Source organism: Canis aureus, chromosome 2, assembly GCF_053574225.1.
Source record: "Canis aureus isolate CA01 chromosome 2, VMU_Caureus_v.1.0, whole genome shotgun sequence".
Taxonomy (NCBI): Eukaryota; Metazoa; Chordata; class Mammalia; order Carnivora; family Canidae; genus Canis; species Canis aureus.
Genome location: NC_135612.1, coordinates 54,439,196 through 54,452,803, shown reverse-complemented (window position 1 = coordinate 54,452,803; position 13,608 = coordinate 54,439,196). Strand labels below are relative to the sequence as shown.

Below are 13,608 nucleotides of genomic sequence, written 5' to 3'. Positions count from 1 at the left end.
GGCATTTCAAGAAGAGCTGTCCGCTGGGCTTGGATACACAGTTCTGAAGCCTTGGAGAGAGGGGCCAGAGACGGAGTTGCAGGACAGCTGTGAAGAGCCTCAGCGTACAGAGGGGGGCTCAGGAAGTCCAGGAGTCTGCAGTGAAGACTGGAAAGAAACATCCCGAGATGCAGGAGGAGTTGCAGGAAGCCCGAAGAACAGTTTTAAAAGAGAGTGAATTGACACTAATTTCAGAAGGAAATTACTTACTGGGAGGTCGAGTAACTTATGAGCTGAAAAACACCATTGGATTTAGTAACAAGGAAAGTCCACAGTTACCGTGGGAAGAGACATTTCAGCAGAATAGATGGGTAGGGGGCCTTGGGATGAGTGAAGGTAAGGAAGTCATGGCAGTAACCCTGTCATCTGGAAGTTTGGCTGCAAAGAAGAGAAGACATAGACGGATGAACCAGTAGAGGGCCAGAAATTTGGGATCCTCTTTGAGGATGAGGTAACATTGAGGTGGTTATAAGGACTTAGAGAAACTGGCCAACGTGAATGGTCTAAAAGGGAGTGGTCCTGTTATAATGCTGGCATATATTCTCTGACAGTTTTGGCTTTTCATTTTGTTGAGTTTTCTAATATCTTTAATTGGCTATTCTTATATTTTCAGAATTCAGAGAACTAAGTAATTGGAATCCGGTTGAGTGAGGGACTTAATTGGAGATTAGGTTTGAAAGCAAAGTACAGAGAAGCATACTAGTATGTCACCATTTGTGTAAAAAAGGAAGAGCAGGAGTAATACATATTCTCATTTGCTGTGCACGCATAATCCGTGTTTGGAAGGACTCACAAGAAGCTAATTGTCAAGTTACCCACGAGGCGGTGAGAATCAGGTAGAAGAACAACAGTGGGAGGTTGCCTCTTCGCTGTCATCTTCATATCTTCTTATTTAAGAATGTAAACATATTATGTACTCAGATCATTTGATCTAAGCTGGTTGGTTATCTTTAAAAGCGATGGTTCTGGCAGAGCCTGAATTTTTAATTGGTGATGGCTCTAATGGTCTGTGATTTCTCTTTTCCTCTGCATCCAAGAACCACTAAGAAGCAAACTCTTGCTTTATACTGTGAGTTGTAGATCTTTGCCTTTTCTCTCCTCTTCCCTACGGGAGACCAGAGCCTTTGGAGGAGTGGACAGTCCCAGATTTGGGTCAGGGCAGAGGACCCTGGCCTGGCACTGCCTAGCCCTCTTAGCCACAGCCTAACTGTGTAGGCGGTTAAGGGTCGTGCACCCAATTCCAGCGTGGGCACCAGGGAACAAGTCTCTTACAGCTGAGTGAGCTCTGACACCTTCTGACACCATCCACCTGGAGACTGCATCACATCCCACAGGGTAAGGGTTCTGTCCCACCTGACTGCTCCCCGCCCCCTGCATGCACACACTTCAAATGCTATTGCAAGTCCACATCCCCAGCTTACCTACAACTTGGCTCCAAGTCAGGTTGTTATGACTGCCTCCCTCTTTGGATTCAGTTAATTTAGTAGAGTGGCTTACAGAACTGAGGGAAACAGTACTTACATTTACCAGTTTATTATAAAAGGGTATGATAAAGGATACAGATGAACATCCAGATGGAAGAGAGACATAGGGCAAGGCATGCAGGAAGGGACACAGAGCTTATGCGTTCTCTGCTGTCCTTCAATGTCCATGTGTTCAACCCCATCCTTTTGGATTTGTACAGAGGCTTCATTACTAGGTATGATTGATTAAATCATTGGCCACTGGTGACTGATCCAGCCTCCCATCCCTTTCCTCTCCAGGGATGTGTGGGGAGGCACTGAAAGTTCCATTCCTCTAACCATGTGATTGATTCTCCTGACAACCAGCCCTCACCCTTAGGTGTGTTCCAGAAGTCACCTCATTAATGTAATAAAAGACATCTTTGTTGCTTTCATCACTTAGGAAATTACAAGGCTTTTAGGAGCGCTGTGCCAAAAACAAGAATGAAGACCCAGTATTTATTATAAATCCTAATAACAGTTATCAAGCTGGTTTATGGGGAAAGGAAAGAAGAAAGGGGATCAATTATTACCCTGAGAGAGCCTCACACTGCCTCTTCCCTTCCCAGCTGTGGCATATCCCAGTGACAGTCCTGTGACTTTCCATCTCTCCACAATCATTGTAAATTATTCCCAGAGAAATGAAAACGGGATTTTAACAAGATATCTGCACTCCCAGGTTAATCGCAGCATTATTCACAATAGCCAAAATACAGATATCGAAACAACCCAGATGCCCATCAGCAGGTGAATGGGTAAAAATAAATGGTCTGTATGCACAATGGAATATTATTCAGGCACGAGAAAGGAGGATATCCTGCCATTTGCAACACCATAGACAGACCTTGAGCACATTATGCTAAGTGAGAGAAGTCAGAGAAAGACAAGTGCTGTACAATATCACATATACATTGAACCTAAAAAAATTAAACTTGTAAAAGAGTAAAATGTCAGTGACCAGAGGATGGGGGGGGAGATAAGAGTAATGGTGTTTAGGGGAACAAGCTTGTCATAAGTAGTAAAGAAGCCATAAAGATATAATGTACAGCGTGATGAACATAGTATTATACTGTAATTTTTAATGTGATATATATCGCTATGTTGGCAATCATATCACAATGTATAAAATGTGTTAAAACAACATGCTGTATGCTTTAAACTTACACAATGTTAGGTATCATATTTATTCAATAAAAAATAAGTGTAGAAACGGAAAAAAAATTATTCCCTGGAACTCTAGAAGTTTTCAAAAGATCGCAGAAATTTTCCCAAGAACAAATAAGTAAAATATACAGAAAATGAAAGAAAAAACATTTAGCATTGCTCAATAAGTTTCATTGTGGTTTTAGAGCAAACATCTGAATTATTGTACTGATTAAACATACTTTACTTTTAACCTCTAGTTTTATAGTCCACACTGATCTCACACCCTCACTGTGGAACATCAGATGAGATCCAAAAAAATCATCTCAAGATGTTGAAACCCCACAGAAGTAACCCAGTTCACTAGTGCTGGTTTTCCCTGTCCACTTTTTAGGGTACCAGATACCGAGGAATAGGTTCTTTTAGGGCTGTGTTAATGCCTAATTTGAGACAGCTGAACTCTTCTACTCTTCTAGCAACCGAGAAAGCTGGTTGATGACCATTTTCTCTTCTGGGTTGCACGGGTGGGGACCCAACCCAGGATCAGATCATTAGCTTTATGAACTTCAATCCTGGCCACTCAGTAGCTCCCCAGGCTCCATTGGGCTGGGCTCTGGGATTAAAATGGGACATCTGCCTCCCCTCCCCTCCACTCCCTCCTTCTTCCCAGAAGTGAGGCCATCTGAGCCTGCGTAGGCGGAGCCAACCTGGCTCATCCCTCCAGTCACAGGCCAGAGCTGGAGAAAGGCCCACCATCCTGTAAGGGACTGACCCTGCCCTACCCTTGGTAGCCGAGAAGCTGTCGGCGCTGCCCCTGACATGAAGCACAGTGGCCTGTCCAAAGGAGGGACAGCAGCTCATGTCAGTTTTTTCCCTCCCCTGTCTGTAGGCAGAGGTGGGCCCTTGCAGATAAATTAAAAAAAAAAAAAAGGCTTCCCTTTATGAGTTCTGCCAATTTTCTATTTGGTTGACAAAAGGAATGCCAAACCAAGTGAACTCAGAGACTCCCAACCAGCAACCAGACTCACTTGCAGTTTTAACTCAAATGAAGACCTTGGTCCCACCGATATCCTCTTCTGCTCCTATAGCCTGCTTCCTCCTGGAGAAGAATCCTCTTCCAGTGACTAAGTTTTAGAAACTTCTCACCTGGGCAGACTCCCTCAAGAGGGACATGCCACAGCTCAGCGTAAGGGAAGACCTACCAGAAGCATGGCTGTATGAAAGAGGAGCAGCTGGCCTGGGAAAGCAATCCTCCTGTCTCCAGCGTGGCTGCCAGGGCTGCTCAGCCCCATGTGCGGATGCCCTGGTGCTGTCAGCTAACCTGCCTGGGTGTCCCTGACTTTGGTGACTGTGTGTGCAGCCGGACAGGACACCACCAGTGCCTCTCTATGAGCGAGTACCCAGATGAGGAAAAGTAGCCTAGGTTCTTTGAAATCGAAAACAGGATTTTTTTTTTTTAGCTCAATCTGCTTTATTTAGAATTGCCATGTGCTGTTACTGCTAAGTAAATATATCAGATTATTTTATTCCCCCAAAAAATATTTTCTCAGGATACTTTTCTAGTTCCTTTGTGAAATTATACACTGATTTTTGTCTTCTAAAGTCATGTAAAGGGAGCATTTTAGTAATAACTTTTGCTGGCTGTGTGGTAAAAAAATTCACCTCTTGCATGTCTTTGGAAGTTATTCAGGTAAAGCTAAAAAAAAAAAAGGCACCCTTAGATTAGTATAGTGCCACAGTCTTAATTTCTAAAAAGTAAATTTTTGAGGGCACCTGGGTGGCTCAGTTGGTTAAGCATCCAACTATTGATTTTGGCTCAGATCATGATCTTGGGATTGTGAGATCAAGCCCAGTGTCTGGCTCAGCACTCATGTGGAGTCTGCTTGAGACCTCGGTCTTCCTCTCCTTCTGCCCCTTCCCGCCTTATGCGCCCCCCCACCCCCAGTCTCTCTTAAATAAATAAATCTCTTTTAAAAATTAAATTTTTTATTTGGAAATTGTACCCATCAAGTAAGGAATAGAATAATGAACATCTCCTCCCTTATACTCATCACCAGGTTCAATATTTTTTCCAGTTTTATTGAGGTATAGTTGACATACAAATTATATTAGTTCAAGGTATACAACATAATGATTTGCTGTATGGATATGTTGTGAAATGGTCACCTTGGTAAGTTTAGTTAACATCCATCACTTCACAGTTACATTTTTTTCTTGTGATGAGAACTCTGAGGGTCTACTCTCCCGGCGACTTTCCGGTGTACGATATGGCATTGTTAACTTCCACCACCGTGATGTCCATGGCATTCCTAGAACTTATTTACCTTAACCTGGAAGTTCCTACCTTTGGACCACCTTCACCCATTTCCCCCATGTCCCAGCCCCCAATAATTTTCAATATTTTGTCAGTTTTATTTATCCTCCCTCTTGCTTTTTTTTTTCTTCCCAAATTACAGATTTCTTCTGGACTCAGCAACATGTCTTACAAAATTGCATCACAGTGGTGTATGTGGTGTGATTCAGAATGCAGGAGGGGAAGGAAGGGGGCAAGGGGGTGGTCAGCAGTGGTAGGGCGTGTTTCTCAGCACTGGTTCCTACTGTAGGCAGAGGCTCATGACGAGATGCAGCTGGGCTCCGGTGCTCTGACCTCTTTCCTGCCTGATCTGAAGTGTCCACCTGACCCTTTTGGTCCCTGAGGCCACCTATGGCCTTACTCAGTTGGCCAGGCACTCTCTTAGATAACCTGCTTCCAGGCCAGCTTCCTTTGCCCTGTCACTGCTCGAGTTGTACCTTGCAAAAACCAATTCTTTGCTTCCACAATTCCTTCACATCATTGTCATCATTGTAAGAGGCAAATCAGCTTCTTCTGGAGGAAATAAATGGGCAGACCCCGTTTACCCAGAACTAATCTCTTGGGTCATGATCATATCATCAGCAGAGTTAAAGGTCAGACTGTACTCAAGAAGGCCTCCCTCCACCAAAGACACCACAAGAGACAGGAGGATGGGGTGGGCAGCCTCCAGACTCCTTCCTTTGTGGGAGCTTGTGTGGCATTTCCTGGAAGGAGATTAAGATGCCTTTAAGGCTTGGGGTCTACATTAGCTCTTACCATGCCCACACTCGTCCCCAAGGGTCTGAAGGGGAAATTCTTCATTTTACAATGGAAAATTTTAGCCATCCAAAAAGTGGAAAGAAACTCCCATATAGCTGTCACCAGTTTCAAAAAGTACCAACATTTTGTCACTTAAGCTTTCTGGTCATGTACCATAGCAACAAAAAAAGAGTTTGTATCCCCATTCTGGGTATCTTTGTTTATAAATTATATATACGTATATTCTACTGTTATATCACGTACACAAAAAGTAGAAAACTGAGTGGAAATAGAGTTTCTGGTGTCTTCTCTACACCCCGTACACATCCTGTACACCTCTGAGAGGCACACACTATGCCCAGTTACTTGGGAACAGAATAATAGAGCAGACTTGTATGGGAACCCAGTGTCACAGAAACTGGGGGCAGGATAACAGGTGTCACTGCTTATAACCCGCTCATCACTAGGATGTCATCCCTACCTCTCCCGGCCCAGGGCACTGACCCATCTCATCTACTCTTCCTCAACAGGAGCCTCCAGTGTGAACCCTGGGCTCTGCATCCTGGGCATGTTTTATGCTTTGCTGTTATTTCTTTTTTTGACAGATTATTTTTCCTGGCCCTCTGAGGTCATTTTGATTGCTTTCGTTTTTGTGTGTGTGTGTCTGGACCTTTGCTGCCGTCAAAAAACAAACTTTTATCTCTGTCATTTTTTTTAGAGTACTCTTTTATCTTCATTTATCTTATAACTTTACTTCCTTTTTACCTTTTGTTTAGAATGGAGGAGGAAGGGGCGACACAAGGGCTACTGATACAGTGACGGGGCAGGTCTCCAGCCGGAAGGTTGGGTGCCAGCATCCCCTCTGGCCTGCTCTGCTCTTTGTTACTTCTTTGCACCTTCACAGTAGGGCTCGTTTGGTCTTTTGGAGATTGCATCACAAATTCATTTAGTCAAAAAGGGCACAGTCTCCATGTTAACACACAAACGAAAACCAAAACATCCCTCCGGTGATTGAGGGGCTCTGAGGGCCAAATTACCCTGCCAGGCTGGAGTAAGACTGGCCTGCAGAAGGTGCCTTCTGGCATGCTGCTGAGAGAGAAGCCTCCCTTGTTCCCAGAAGCTAGGAGCTTTGCTGGCTGGTGGACCAAGACCTTGCCCTCTGGCACATGTATAAGCCGCAGCCCCACCTGGTTCTGACAACCACAGAGGGCGAAGGAAGGGGGTAGGGGCTGCAGTGAGAGGGGAAGCAGGGCGAGGGCAGGTCTGTCCCTGGACATTTGTAAAGGAGCTGGGTTTTTAATTTTTTTTTAATTTTTATTTATTTATGATAGTCACAGAGAGAGAGAGAGAGAGGCAGAGACAAAGGCAGAGGGAGAAGCAGACTCCATGCACTGGGAGCCCGACGTGGGATTCGATCCCGGGTATCCAGGATCGCGCCCCGGGCCAAAGGCAGGCGCTAAACCGCTGCGCCACCCAGGGATCCCCAAGGGTTTTTAATTTTTATTTACTTTATGGTAGTATAGTAGAGTCTCTAACCCAGCTACGAAATCCTTTTTCTTTTACACGGTTTATAAGGTAGAACTAAAGTGGTCCATTTAACCCCAAGGCAGTGAGTTAATAGCCTCTTCTTTGTTGCGGGCAGGTCCTCACAACTCAATCTCTTCATCATGAGTACCAAAGGAGATACAGGCTGTGGCTGGAATGATCCCCAGCTGGGTTCCCAAGAAGGGCACAGTTGTCCCTTTGTTAGACTTGCCCTTTTACAAAGAGGGGGCCTATAACATCTTCCATTAACTGTGGCCTGCATTAAAAAGCCCTGCAAGCTCAAGGAACCTACCTTATTTCCCACACTCATTAAGTCTCCACTCTTCCCCCAGAAGAAGTCCATTCAGTCCCGGGGGCCAATAGTTCATGCACTTACCAAGAACTGAAGCACTGAACTAAGGACGAACCCAGTCACGGGCAGCCTAGAGGTCCTGTAGAGTACAGTGCGAGTCTAAGTGTGACCTTGAGGCCATGCATGAGCTCACCCTTTCCAGATGAAACTTCCAGCCAGCCCATTAGCCCACCTCCACCCTGCTGGGAAGAGAGACACAGATGTGAGCTCCAGCATACAGAGGAATTTAGAATGACTGAGGAAGCATCTTAATTCTATAGGAGGAAGCGTGGGATGATCGATAAAGAGCCTTGGGATGTCAGCTAACCTTTTATAAAATATTAGGTCAGACACCTACCCCAGATGATACTGCTTGGTGCAATAGCGAGTTGTAGGTATGCTGTTTATGCAACAAGACAGTCACAGATTCCCAGCAGGGTTTGTGTCCTTTCATCAAATCTTAGTTCTTGCAATAGATTTAGGGGAACGTATATTGATCTGGAAAATTTCTCACTTTTTTACTTTTTTTCTGTAGCTTGCCAGCAAAATTCCACTCACAGTCTCAAAAACAACTGGTTTTATATAGGCCACTTAGGCAAGAAGGCAAAATGGCAAGGTGAGGCCAACACTGCATGAGGCTCGAGGCCCTGAATTCAATCTTCCTGTTGCTATAGTTGTGTTACCCTGAGAAGAGTCACTCCTCATTCTGGATCCTGGTTTTTCATCTGGAGAAGGAAAGCATGGAGCTGGGGGGCCGGTGTGGTCAGCAGCCTCTTTGTTTTCATTTGTGAAGTCCACCCTCATGAGCCAGCAGTGCCCATTCCCTCATCTTGCTCATCCCTACCTCGTTTTCATCTGTCACAGGCTGGAAGATGCACTGGCCCAGTTTGTTAGGCTCAGATAAGATGTGATGGAAGACCTGAGGGTCCCCCTGCCCCACCCCGAGTGCTCCCCATGGGGGTTCTTAACTGATTCTGTTGCTTAGAGGCTTTCTTTGCTTCCTGGTTCATTGCTGAGATGGGTGAGGTTGCCACCTAAGTCACCCCTAGTTTAGGCAGGCCCACTGTCCTCACACCATAAGGTAACAGGGACACCATACTCAGCACATCCTCTGTTTTAGAGCTGCCTGCCAGGACATATTTCTAGTGTTGTCAGTGTTATTCCAGAAGAACATATGCTGCTCTTACAAGAGTTTTATCTTTCTTTTTCTTGATCTGTAGTCAATCATGTGTGCCAGTAGAGCTGTTGAAAGTTGCCTTACGTAGAATTGTCTCTATTTGAATACCGATTAGGTACTCCTTTGTAAAGATGCTGAGGTTACAGTATTCTGGATCAAGGCTTTTCCAAGGAACCATTTACATGCTTCATCCTGGCTTTCTGCATGTTTTATTTTTATTTATTTTTATTTTTTGAGAAAGAGTGAGCACCTGCACACAAGCAGGGGTGTGGAGGGGCAGAGAGAGAGAGGAGGAGAGAGAGAGAATCTTTTTATTTTGTTTTGTTTTAAAGATTTTATTTATTGGGCAGCCCCGGTGGCGCAGTGGTTTAGCGCCACCTGTGGCCCGGGGCGTGATCCTGGAGACCCAGGATCGAGTCCCATGTCAGGCTCTGCATGGAGCCTGCTTCTCCCTCTGCCTGTGTCTCTGCCTCTGTGTGTGTGTGTGTCTCTATGAATAAATAAATAAATAAATAAATAAATAATCTTTAAAAAAAAGATTTTATTTATTCATGAGAGAGAGAAAGAGACACAGGCAGAGGGAGAAGCAGGCTCCATGCAGGGAGCCCAATGCAGGACTTGATCCCGACCTCAGGATCATGCCCTGAGCCTAAGACAGATGCTCAACCACTGAGCTACCGAGGTATCCCAAGAGAGAGAATCTTAGACAGACTCCACACTCAGTGTGGAGCCTGACACAGGGCTTGATCTCACAACTCTGAGATCATGACCTGAGCTGAAGTCAAGAGTCAGATGCTTAATAGACTGAACTACCCAGGCGCCCCATATATATGTTTTAAATACATTTTTTAAAAATCCATTTTAAAAAACTCATTAAAACTTCTTACAATGCAAGACTTGGTCATCCTATTAGCATTTAGAAATTCATATTTCACTTGAGAAAATTTGTAAATTACAGTTCTCCCTCTTTTAATAACATTGTATAGCAATACCACCATAAGCTAGAATTGATCTTTGTTGCATGAAAAAAATGCTGCTTGGTCCTTCACACGTAAGGAATATACTGTAACATATATAGAACAGTAGAATATACTGTAGGATATTTTTAATAATGATAATCTCCTTGAGTTGACAACAGCTCTCCCATTCTCAGACTTGAGCTCCTTTCATAACAGGGGCTTAGTAGGAATCTGGTTATGGCTTATTAGTCACGTGGAAAGATCTAGGCTTTCTAATTAACCACAAACAATGAAATGCCAACAATGTGGTTCATCTGTTACGAGTTAATGCAAATATAGGTCATGTTGATAAATCAATAGTGCCTTATCAGAGGAAGTACCTTTTCCCCTAGAAAAGACAAGGAAATTCAGCTGCAAGTTTTCAGCCATTCATGCCAGGCTCCAGCTTTCCAAGGTGATCTGAGGTAGGCAGCAAATGGGTGTCTGCACACACACATAGGAATGCCAAAGTGAAATCTCTGTCCCCTTGGGGAGTGTTCAGAGAACATGATACTCTCTGCCATTGGCTCTGGACTTCTGTCTGGAAATGCAACTGTGCTCTTTTGGGAAGATTCATACGCCCTGGTTTATCTCAGAAAGAGTTCTCCATGAGTACTGGCCCTGTCACCCCACCCTAGCAGCCATCCTAATACCTGTACACCTGAACCAATTTGCCATCCACACGGAGATACTTTCAGAAACAGGAGCCTGCAATTCTGCAAAGTAAGGAGAGCCTGAGGCCAGGGCTCTCTGTATGTGGACATCTGGTTCTTAGCAGTACCTTGAACTGCTTGAGATATGTTTCCTTCCCCCCAAAGCCCAACCACTGGGTAAGAATTAGCTGGAGCTGTCTACTTGCCAACTCCCTGACCCTCTATTCCCCACCCCAAGCCCACTTCATTGTGCTTCACTGTTGAGGTTCATGGAAGCTTCATGTTTAGGCCACGTCCCACACTCAATCTGCCTTTTCTCAAATTTGGTGACTTAAGCCCAAAATCTACCTTTCCCCTGCCTTGGATTAGCCCTGGTCCTTTGTTCCCACGCATAGCACCTGGCAACTAGGTCACAATGTGAAACAGAATGTGATAGCTCACCCCTTTGCCACTCCGGTTCCTGTTTGAGCCCTCCTGGTGCTTCACCGTCAGGCTGCTAACACTGGCACCCCCACATTATCTCAGGCTGCCACTGAGAACATTGCCGTCCCCAAGTGTGCCCTGCCCATCTGCTTTCCAGGGCCCAGGGGGCTCTAGTGTTAACACTTGTGCTGGCACAGGCCCTGAAGAGATCATTGGACCTCCCATCTGGGTATGTATTTCAGAATAAAAACCGTTAAGCCATCCCAAAACAAAAAGCTAAAGAAATCCAGCTAAATTCTGATTTTTCCCACTGTGAATACTTTGAATGTTGTTGGACATCCCATCAAACAGGTTCCACCTCTGTCGGGTTGCCCCTTAGCGCATGCTTGGTCTACCTGTGAGTAGTCCGGTGCTGGCATCCTCGACAGCAATGTTGAGGAGCTTTTGTAGATGGAAGCACAGAGGCCTTCTCTTCTTTGTTTAGTGTCTGGGTCCCATGTTCCGAAACAGGATGGCTTTTGGCAGAGCTGAAGCCTGAGGCCGTCCTCAAAACATGTTGGCACCAATTTGCAGGTGCAGGACTTGGCACCCCTCTTGTTGCTTTTTAAGAAAAATAGGACTCAGGGCACCTGGGTGGCTCAGTGGTTCAGCGTCTGCCTTTGGTACAGGTCGTGATCCCAGGGTCCTAGGATCAAGTCCCTCATTGGGCTCCCCAAAGGGAGCCTGCTTCTCCTTCTGCCTCTGTCTCTGCCTCCCTCTCTGTGTCTCTCATGAACAAATAAATAAAACCTTTTTTTAAAAAAAGTAGAAAGGAAAATAGGACTCTCCTCTCTACTGTCACTACCACATCAGTCGGCTTTGCTGTGGTAACAACCATTCCCAAAACTCTGGGACTTTGAGCAAACTTTTTTTTTTTTTTTTTAACTCCTATTTGCTGCTGGTGACTGTACCTATTGTGGCTTTCCTCCTCGTGTCTTCTATATAACTGAGGCTGAGAGAGCATCCCTATTTGGGTCATGGAATTCTCAGAAGGAGAAGAGTATGAGAGTCTGTTTGGGCAGACATGTGACATGTCTGCTCATGAGCCATTGGCTGAAGCCAGTAATGGGGCCTGGCCAGCATTATTTTCAGCCATTCATCCCCAGGTCATAGCTTTCAGAGGGGACCTGGTATGGGCAGCAGATGGCTGCCTAACTAAGATCTAGGTGCCGTGGAGATACTTTTGGAGGCTCAGAATACTGGGTAAACCACTGATAGTGCTGCTGCCCTTGTGATCCATAAAAGGACCCTGTAGGGTGGCCTCACCCTGACCAAGATGCTTCCCAGAGTCCAGCCACCTGCGCACACATCCTCCTCTTCATGCCCAGTGTTCTTAGTCCACTTGGGCTTCAGGATCAGAGTACCACACACTGGGGAACTTAACATTTATTTTCTCACAGTTCTGGAGGCTATAGTCTGAAGTCAAGGTGTCAGCAGGGTTGGTTTCTGGTGAGTCCTCTCTTCTTGTCCTCACACGGCCTTTCTCCTGTGTGTATATGTTCCTATTGTCTCTTCCTCTTCTTCTTCTTCTTTTTTTTTTTTTTTAAGATTTTATTTATTTATTCATGAGAGACACAGAGAGAGAAGCACAGACATAGGCAGGGAGAAGCCGGCTCCCTGTAGGGAGCCAGATGCGGGACTTGATCCCAGGACCCGCTCATGACCTGAGCCAGTGGTAGATAGTTGCTCAACCATTGAGCCACCCAGCTGCCCCTCTTCCTCTTTGTATACGGATACCAGTGCTATTGAATGAGAGCCCATCCTTACTACCTCATTTCACTTTCATTACCTTCCTGAAGGCTCTGGGTCCATAGACTGTCACCCTGAGGGTTTGGGCTTCAACCTGTGAATGGGGGCGGGGGAGGACATGTCAGCCAGTAACACTCAGTACCCTGGGATAGGGCAGCTTGCACTTCATCTCATTTCACTTTCTCAATGAGCCTGTGAGGAAGTTAGCAGCAGCATCATTTCCACCTTACAGATTAAGGTGAAGTGACTTGCTAGTAAGTAAGGCGTTTTGAGCTGGAACCATTGCTTTGACTCCACATCACATGGTTTTTGAACTACAATATGGGGGGTAGGCCTTATGAACATGAGAAACCAAGGACTGTGTACCTGCTGAATTAGTAACTATAAGGATTACATAGTATACAGAAAATTGTATGCAAAGCAACATTAAGTGTAAAATAGAGACCATAAAAATGTATGTGCTCTGTGGGTACAAGCCTTGTAAAAGCTGGATACAACTTGAAAAGGAACAGGAAACATGAGCTACTTGGCCTTCAGGGAACCAGGGTTCTGCTTCTTTTTTGTATTAAAGTTGACCTAAGAAATAACATTTTAAAAAAATTTTTATTTTATTTGAGAGAGAGAAAGAGGAGAGTGAGCATGAGCAGGGGGAGGCAGAGGGAGAGTCCCAAGCAGACTACCCACTAGGCAATTCCACGACCCTGAGATCATGACCAGAGCCGAAACCAAGAGTCAGAGGCTTAACTGAACCACCTAGGGCCTCAGAAATACATTTTTAATAACAGAATCTTAGCTCTTGGTGAACATGACACCATAGTGTTTCACAGGCTTCCTCACTCAGGGTCCACTTCAGTGTCCAGCTTCCCTGACTGAACACCTGCTTGAGTTCATTTTATCACAAGGCAGGTCCCTGTGGGT

At 45.2% G+C, this 13,608-nt stretch overlaps 1 protein-coding gene across 8 annotated transcripts in view; it reads left to right on the top strand.

Moving 5' to 3' along the window:
• Positions 1–13,608, top strand: part of CRTC3 (CREB regulated transcription coactivator 3) — a 119,976-nt gene that overhangs the window by 42,569 nt on the left and 63,799 nt on the right. Inside the window, exon 1 of one of the 8 annotated variants that reach the window (XM_077873059.1) lies at positions 10,967–11,131. The exons of the other annotated variants lie outside the window; for them this stretch is intronic. The gene's annotated coding sequence lies outside the window, so the exon portion shown is untranslated. Of the gene's footprint in view, positions 1–10,966; positions 11,132–13,608 lie in introns of those variants that run through there. 8 annotated transcript variants of the gene reach the window in all.